Raw genomic sequence first — 9343 nt, 5'->3', positions numbered from 1 at the left:
TCACCGATTTCGCCTCTGTGTGGTGATGCAGGTATCTTGGCAAGAGTAACCTAGGTCTCACTAACCCCACTGGTGGTGGCACCTGCCATCACAGGGCAGTGGCGCATTGCTTGACCGGTGCACCGCTATGCCAGGAGTGGTATGAGGACTTCCAGTGATCTATGAATGCAAAGCAGAGAATGACCAATTCCACAAACATGGGTATTAACCTATTAAAGCTATTGCATCATACCCTTAAGGGGTGACCCAGGTTTCGGATGTGATTTTTTGTTTGTTTGTTTGAAGCGGTGAAAACTGACACACTTATTGGGAAGTGTACTAAATGACTAAGCACAAATTTTCATGATGTGATAAATTTTTATGTGCTTCATTGTTATACCAAACTTAGAGAAATCCTGACGTGACATCAAAATGTGGGAGAAGCCTAGAATCGCTCTTAAATTTTTGCCAGAGGAATGGATCATACTGTGACATTCTCCCAATATTGTTATCAACTTGAGTTCTTTTCTACACAGAACATTATATTTGTGCTTGCATAGTGCACTCTTTACTGTCATGTCAAATTAGTGACAGTGAAAAAATGAGTAAGTAATTTGGAAAAATACGAATATCAGTGCATAAAGAATTTATCAAGGAACAATTCAATGAACCACATGAAACTCCATGAAGCCAGTGTCATGCTATGCTTTCGGCAAGTATGGCAATGGGGTCAAAAAACACTTTTAGGAAAACTGGCATTTTCACGGAGATTTTAGCCAGGTTTCTGCTACCTACGGTAAAAAAAAAAAGTTTTTTAAAATCATTAATTGGCTGATTTGAGAGAAAGTTTTTCGGGATATAATTATATGTGTGAAATCTGGTGTTTCCTAAAAGTCATTTTTTTTTAGATTTTAGCGATTTGAAAGCCGCATCCCCCTTTAAGGCGGAGCTTAACCCTCCAGTATTCTCCAGTTTAGTGTGCAGCATGGAGGCCCCCACTCACCGCTTTCGCCAATCTTTGTCTGAAGCCTGCTTGACCTTGAAAACTGAGCCCCGAACCGAAACCGAAGTGCTAGTTCACCTAATTTGCATTTGACCTAACCACGCTAAAATCGTTCTTTTTTTTTCCCGGCGCCATCCATATTGCAACAAAAAAGCACATTTAGACATTCCTTGGAGCCCTTGCCACCGTGACGCTTGCCACTCGAGAAAGTGTATGCTTTATCTAGGTTAGCTTTGAAAAAGAGTCTGCTTTGAATGTGTTTCTTTCCATATCTGTCCAAGAGATCAGGCAGCGTCTTTGCCACTCGCAGGCGACATCGTTCTTCATTCTTGCTTTCATGTGCTCCGCAAATTTGCTTGAAGACAACACCATTCCAAACCTTAAATAGACTGAGCAAAGCATCGCTGAAGTCTATGTCGCCATAGCCGAAAATCACAGCGAGTTCTTTGGTGCACTTTCACAGAAGCAGTCCATTTACACGCGTGTGGCATGCACGTGTGTCTTGCACCCACAACAAAAGGATAGAGTCGATGTCTGGGTAGGTAGCCTCCCGCTCAGCTAATGCGCAGCAGGTGCAAGAGCCGAGAGTGGGAAGGATAGAAAACATTTCGTCGCCTACTATGGAAGATGGCAACATGCTTTGATGGCGGAATTCACAACACTGCTGGTGTTGACTATTGGGGCTCCATAATCGATAAGGAAGGGGGCATCACTGTTAAGTATTGCTTGGTGACAAGTTGGAACCGAACACAAATATTTGTTGTAAAAGATGTTCTGGGCCAAAATTTACAAATTTAGTCTGCTGTAAGTGATATGTTGTAGCCGGGTGTATTAAAACCAAAACATGTTGAATTCAGGTGTGAAGTGACCGAAAAAATATAATATCTGTTATATCCGGCTGCCCGCTTTATCTGGATCCGCTGTAACAAGTATCGACTGCAATTCATTTTGTTATGCATCATTTAGTCCCTACTAGTCGGTAGCAGTCTTATGCATCACCTGCTCCATTCACTTAAGAACTATAGTCGTAAAATGGGCTAATTTGTGGATTGTTTTTCTCGTTAATTGGGCGCAGGTGATTAGGTAAAATGCTTTTGCTCTTGTTTGTAATTGTACAGCATTTTATGATGTTTTATATGCTAAGAACGCGCGTAAGGCTACTCCACTGTGAGTCAATAACGGCTGTCACCCGTCGCGCTGGCTCAATAGCTATGGCGCTCGGCTGCAGAACTCAAGGTCACTTGTTCGAATCCCGGTCGCGGTGGCCGCATTTCGATAGAGGCTAAACACAAAAGGCGCCAGTGCACTGTGCAATGACGCACATCATAAAAACCCAGGGGCTTGAAATTAATTCGGAGGCCCCCACTGCGAAGTCCCTCATAGCCCACGCGCTGCTTCGGGGTGTTAACCCCGACGTACCTTATCTGTAAAGGCTGTCTTAGTGATGTACAAGACCGACTAAGTATTGTGGGGCTTGCGCTACGCGATGTTCGCACCCAGTTAGCTAAGGCCTAGAAGGAAGCTTCCTCGCTCCCCGGCAGGTTCGGTGATTCGCCTGACTGTCGCGGTGTGGGTGAAGCTCTGTTGAAGTGCCGCTGAACAGCGAACGTCGGCCCTGGCCTCGGGCAGGAGAGACAAGATGCAGGCGCTGCGGTTTTCGGTGCTCTCTCCTAGCGACGGTGAGGGAAGAGCAGCTCCTTCAACACCGCCTGCACGGGGTCGAAAGTGCGGAGGCAGGTGCGTTGCACGGGCAACGCGAGCCGTTACGTGACATCGCATACGCGAGATGGCAGCCACATTGAGGACCTATTAAGCCTATAGCCACGTGCGAGCAGATAAATGTGGTTCGAACTTCGAAGGATTCCTACTGTACGCGGGTGTGAAATCAGTGTTTTTAACAGATGCTTTAGCATTGTTAGCAGCTGATACAACTGAAGTCTGCAATGAAGCTCCGGCCACATTCATGACCGCCACGCAGTATCCCTCACCGACAAGGAAGTAGTCCTTCAAATAGTCCGTTTTAAAGCTTCTCTTATTACCTGAACAAAAGTCTAATCACGAGATGGAATTATAAGTTTTCTTGCCTCTTACTTATTTAATAAAATTTAAGCATTTATGTAGTTTGTTGCTGCGATTGGTTAGCGTAGTAATACAACACCCTGTGGACCATGGCCCATTGTTACCAACTGCTGTTTTAACTCTGTAGAAGTTAAATTTGATTGGCGAACTTTAATACAACACCCTGTGGACCATGGCCCATTGTTACCAACTGCTGTTTTAACTCTGTAGAAGTTAAATTTGATTGGCGAACTTGAGCCACTGCAAAAGCACAAGTTTTAATTGAAAAGCTGTAGAGCTTTAATGAAACCACAAATCATACAGGTTGCTTTGTTGTGCTTTTTCTGTGCACTGAACAAAGTGCAGAAAATTCGAGTGGTCTGTGTCACAAGCGTACGTTTTGGAAAACCTCGTGCGCTGCTGCATTCCCAACAAACACAAAACCTCCTCAAAATCTCCCAAAAATGACCCATCGGGACATCTGGAATCTCCCCAGGAGGTGCTCATTTTTCCCGAACACATCTAAAAAACGTCCCCACAACTAGCAATGTCCAAAAAGTTGTGCGTCCCATGGAATGCCCCAAAAGGTTAATGCTCGATTTCTCGGCTCTGGTTCAATAAAATTATTCCTCATTTTTCGTGCAGCCTGCAGGCATCCAAGCGCACATATGTGCCAAATTTCAGGTGCATACTTACGTTACATGTGGTGTAATCCACCTTTCCACTCGTCTGAATGCGTGCTGGCTCGGCCGTTCTGCACTTATCCGTTTACGTGAAATGTCCTAGCATTTTGCACACAAAGGTAATATGAACTCAAAAAGTCACCCGATTTGGCTCATATAAGAGCAAATAGCAGCGCCATACAGGAGTAATTTCAGTTTACTAGGTGTGCTCTTAGCACGAATTGCATCCTGTCGTCCATGCCGGCGACCGCACCATACACCACCACAATCAAAATGCATTCATGTTTCAGTCAAAGAAAAACAATACAGACCGAATTGAAAGTCCGTGCCGAAAAACTTACGTTCAACGGCGCAAATCTGAATGAATACAAACAGCAGACGCAAACGTATGCACCATTTAATACACAGTGTACATAATACTACGGCGCCATGCATATGCTGGCCACTTTTTTCTCCAGCCCTGAGAAATCTGCAATATGAAGCAAGTAAAACAGAATACAGGCTGAAAGTTGATGCACCTTAAACGAGCATTCTAAGGGCTCCAAAAGCAGATATGCACATGCAAAAGCAAACGTATGTAAAGAGCAACTTCGGTGACAAAAGAAAAGACGAGATGGGCGTACGCTGCAGACACGCAGTTTCAGGTCACGGATTTTCTTCAAGTTGAAACCCCCCTCACGCTTAGAGACTCGGAGCAAGCTTCAGCGACGTGTTATCAAAACAGAAAAAAAAATATTAGTTCTACTAGGCGAAAATAAAAAAAAAATGCGAAAAGGGCCTGCAGTATGCTTAAATAAATAAATTAAATAAATAATTAAAATAAACCAACATACCTTGACGACGTTGCCTACGGAAACCCAGGGATGAAATACAAGGCTGCAACAGCTGAAACCATAAATTAAACGCAGGCTTCTGTCCTGCGCCTTCTCACAGCACAGCGAGCGCTCAAACTACGCGTTACACCCTCGTAACGATCCTGGGAGTTTTATTTTCTTGCGACTAAGTGTGGGGATGAGACTGCTTGGAGCCAGGCGGGAAGGTGAACGTGCTCAGGTACGTGCGATGGCGCGCTGCATCCATGGTGCGGCAGACCGCGCATGCGGCACAGTCCAGCGTGGGAGTCGAGATCAAGGCACGATTAATCCAGTGGGAGAGAGTCAATATAACCACGCGAACACTGCACAAACTATACCGCTGCGGCAGGATGGCTGCGCGGTGGCGAAGTTGGTAGAGCAGGCTAATCCATGGGCACTCGCAGAAAGAGAGTGGTGGGTCTCGGAAGGTCCTTCCCGCCTCAGACCGTAGTAGACGGCCACGCTGCCACCACCAACGTGCTGCAGTCGTCGGAGGCGCTGAGGAATGCAGGGTGCGTGTGAGGAGTCACCTATTGCCACGAACTCCGCTGCCACGAACGCCGCCTCGAACAGCGGCATCAGTAGGGCCGTGGAGCTGCGCAAAGGACTTGCGATGCGCAGCCGCGGCATCAGTTCCAAAAGGAATGGTGTGGGCACGCCGAGGTGCGCGGGAAAACTTCCGCGAATCCGTAGCTACGAAGTCCACGACAGCCCAGTTGGCGCAGAGACGAGAGCAAGAACTGCCGCGCGCTGGGGCTCGTGCTCGAACATCTGGGGCAGCGCGAATAAGCGTGCGCAAAATGGCGTCCGTCCAGCGAGGAAGCCGGGCGAGCGACGGGAGGCCATTACCGCACTTCTGCTAGACAGCGGCGCAGCGAGGAGTGCCGATAGTCGGAGACGCCTGGAGGGACCACCACACAATTTTGAAGTTGGGCGCAAGCTGGGAAAACGCTAGAAGACGGGAAAGATGTTGACCGCTGCTGCCGGCGGCGCGATGAAAATGCAGACCGCCGCCGCCTGCCTCCAGCATGGAGCCGACGGCCCACGTGCGAGAAACGCATGCACCGAGAGAGATGCGGGGTTAACCGCTTCCTTCGGCTGTTCGAATGAAACTGCCGTTTCATCTCTCAAAACGACGAGTGCAAGAGCAAAACCTTCTCTCCCCGCAGCTTGTGGCGCGAAGGAGAGAGAAAAGAGAGCGCGAGCAGTCGATTTTTATTTCTTGTTGAAAATCATTGGTCCCAAAACGTTATGCCCAGTTACATTTCTGGGACGAAAATGCATTAACTCGTTTTTGTTGCTGCTTAACACTCCAGAAAAAACGTTTCTAGACTTTTAGTGGGAGCACTGCCTTTTTGCTTGTGTTTCTATGTCGTGCCTCTATGGTCTGGAAACGTTTGATAAACGTTGTACTGGGACTGGGACATTCCATCCTTTTTTGGAGTTTCTGAGGAGGTTTTGTGTTTGTTGGGTTCAGCATCAGGTACCGCAGTCTGTTGCTCCTGTAATTCTTGCATGTTTTTCAGAGCATGTAACACCTCTAGAGTGAAGAGAGCTCCTTAGAAATTTTGCCATTTGCAATTTACTTTTCGTGCATCGTCCCAATCCGCCTTTTTCACAAGGCCTCTCTGCGCATGTGCGCCTCTTTTCCAGCTGCACTGGTTGTAAATGAAGCCACCAGCTCCTCCTGCGCATGCGCCGTTCATGTTAGTGACAGGCGCTTGCGACAGATGGCAGCAACTGTAAAGCACAAATAGTGTTCCTATACAGGAACACTAAGCACATACACTCACCATTTCGCAGTCGCAGCTGCAGCTCCTCAAATCGCAGCTGGCTCATCGTGGAACCAGAACCAATTTTCAACCTGTAGCAGACGAATTTTCGCCGCTCCCCAGAGGGAGCCGCATCTTATGAAAAAGGCAGATTGAAACTTTTCATGGGTCACTGACTTGGCGAGCTCAGCTGACGGCAGCATCCAGCGGAGCCCTGGAATAGGGGCAACCGACCGTTGCGGATGGACTCATCTGACCACATAAAAAAAAAGCACTTGCGCTAGAGCCAAATAAAGTTATCCTATCCTATGGGTCACTGACCGATCCTGACAGATCGCCCTGAATGTGCCAGGTTCCAGCCAGTTACGCGCACGCCTGCCGTGCCGGGACCAATCGACGCGGGCGCACTGGTGGCGCGCGGTACGCGCTATGCTAAAAGTCGTTCCATTCCGCCATTATACTACCAGTTTCAATTTCTCTTCCTCCCTTTGTGAAGCCATTTTTACGTAAAGTTGGCACAGCGTATTAGGTTTTGTCCGCACTTATGTCCAGCATCAAAAGCTTTCATGCTACAGAGAGAGGTTAACATGCTACTGGTGGGGTATAGCCTTGCGCATTCTGCCGGCAATTTCTCCATAGCGACACTTAAATGCTAAATAAGGTCCACAGATCAGGCACATACTCGAGACTTAGCTGATCTACATAGTTCTTAAACACATCACGTATAACAGTCAGTAATCAACTACTGCTGCCACCATCTGGAGTCCAAATCCGAGTCCTGGAGGAGCTTTAAGAGAAGGTGTGAAGCCTCCTTTGTACACGACTGTTTTCCGTAAGGGAACTGTGAGGGGCTCCTGTATTGTTGAGGGAAGCGAACAACACACACCTTTCCGCGTTGTACACTGTACAGAGCATAAGGTAATGTTCTATATCACCGCACACAACACATGTGGAACACAGCGGAGACGATGCCAGACCCGTCTTATGCACCCTTGCAGGGGTACGAGCAGAGCCCGTGCGAATGCGTTGTAGTAATGGAGCCCGGGATCTTTTTAGTCCCTTGTAGAGCACTGCACGGGCCTCAATCTGGGGCCCGAGCCCGGCCCGGGCCCGAGACCTGAAGCCCGAGCCCGGGCCCGGCCCAGGCCCGCTAAATTATCGCTCTAGCGAGCCCGGCCCGGCCCGTGAATCCCTGAGTGAAGCCCAGCCCGGGCCCGGCCCGGCCCATTTCACAGTAACGCTTGAGATTTTTTTACCCTCGCACGCAGGCTGCGGGCGCGCTCCTACTCTCGACACCAGTCGCCATCTGTCGGCGCGCGCGGCCCGAGGGACTGCGGGTCGCGCCGACGCCGCGCGTAGAACGCATGTTTACGTGTTCGCTTCTGCCGTTGCTGTGCTCCATCAGCTAACCTATGAGGGTGTGTGCTGTGCGTCACTACTCACATTTTCCCTCTTCCAGACAGTACTGCGGTTATCTTGTGCGCAGTTACTCGTTAACGTGACATCCGAGGGTAGTCGACCAGGTAGTGTACGGACTGGAAACCGGCACTTCTAAGCAGATTTCTGCGCTGTCGTGTCGTTTGTTGTCGCCTTTTACGTGCGATATCATCTATGATAATTTTATGCATCAGAATGTAGATCTATTGATTTGACTCAGTGGAGTAGTAACTGGATAGGCGAGCTGCAGACTGAAGGTTGTCCCGACGGAGCGCGTGTTTTCGATCACCAGTACGTGTTCGGCATCCTTGCGCTGAGCTTGCTCTTGTTCCCATTAAACACATTTCATGCACAGGATTGTAAGCACGACCGCTACCGACTTCAGCTGCTGTTTCCGCACGCATGTCACAGGTATCGGGGGGGGGGGGGGGGGGGGGGTAAAGGTTTATCTATAGTATCTTTCTGCTCTTGGTATATACCTTAGTTTGGTTTGGTTTATTAAGGTTTTACGTCCCAAAGCGACTCAGGCTATGATTGGTTTAGTTTGGTTTATGGGGTTTAACGTCCCAAAGCGACTAAGGCTATGAGAGACGCCGTAGTGGAGGGCTTCGGAAATTTCGACCACCTGGGGTTCTTTAACGTGCACTGACATCGCACAGTACACGGGCCTCTAGAATTTCTCCTCCAAAGAAATTCCAGCCGCCGCGGCCGGGATCGAACCCGCGTCTTTTGGGTCAGCAGCCGAGCACCATAACCGCTGAGCCACCGCGGCGGCGACTCAGGCTATGAGGGACGCCGTAGTGAAGGACTCCGGAAATTTCGACCACCTGGGGTTCTTTAACGTGCACTGACATCGCAAAGTACACGGGCCTCTAGAATTTCGCCTCCATCGAAATTCGGCCGCCGCGGCCGGGATCGAACCCGCGTCTTTTGGGCCGCAGCCGACAGCCGTAACCACTGAGCCACCGCAGCGGTGCGGTATCTACCTTATTTATAGAAAAATATGCGCGGTTTCATTACATTTCCACACTTAGCCAAACGGCTACGCAAGGCTCTCACGCGGCGAGAGCTCCTGAATAAAATAACGCGACTTCGGACCTCAGAATTAGTGAAAGCTGGATTAGCAGCTCATATCTATTCAAGCTTCGATAAATTAAGCGAAAGTACTTTTTTATGCACCTGGTTGCATAAACCATGACAACATTTGTTTTCTGTTGGCGCGGCGACTCAGTTGAGCTCGCAGCGGTAATTTGTTGATAAACTAGCGCGGCGACAAGAAAGCCCTGTTTGTGAAAGGGGGAGGGGGGGGGGCCTTTATGGCCGGCCGGCGGGAAGGAATAAGAGTGCATGGGAATTGGAACTGCATGCTAGCCGCACACCTAATGCTTGATATTGAACAAAAAGTTTATTTGCGGTGGAGCACCAAGACGGAATTCGATATAAGCACGAGCGCGTTCTAAGCGCCGGCACAATTAGCCTGAATGTCAAACTAAATGCCATTAAAACGCGTCAATGTTATCGCTGTGATAACGTAAATACTTCCTGCAACACAGCCAC

The sequence above is a fragment of the Amblyomma mixtum genome, chromosome 3 (assembly GCF_055824585.1).
Source record: "Amblyomma mixtum isolate Tamu chromosome 3, ASM5582458v1, whole genome shotgun sequence".
NCBI classification, from domain to species: Eukaryota; Metazoa; Arthropoda; class Arachnida; order Ixodida; family Ixodidae; genus Amblyomma; species Amblyomma mixtum.
The sequence above is the reverse complement of the archived record's forward strand: the minus strand, read 5'-3'. Positions refer to the sequence as shown.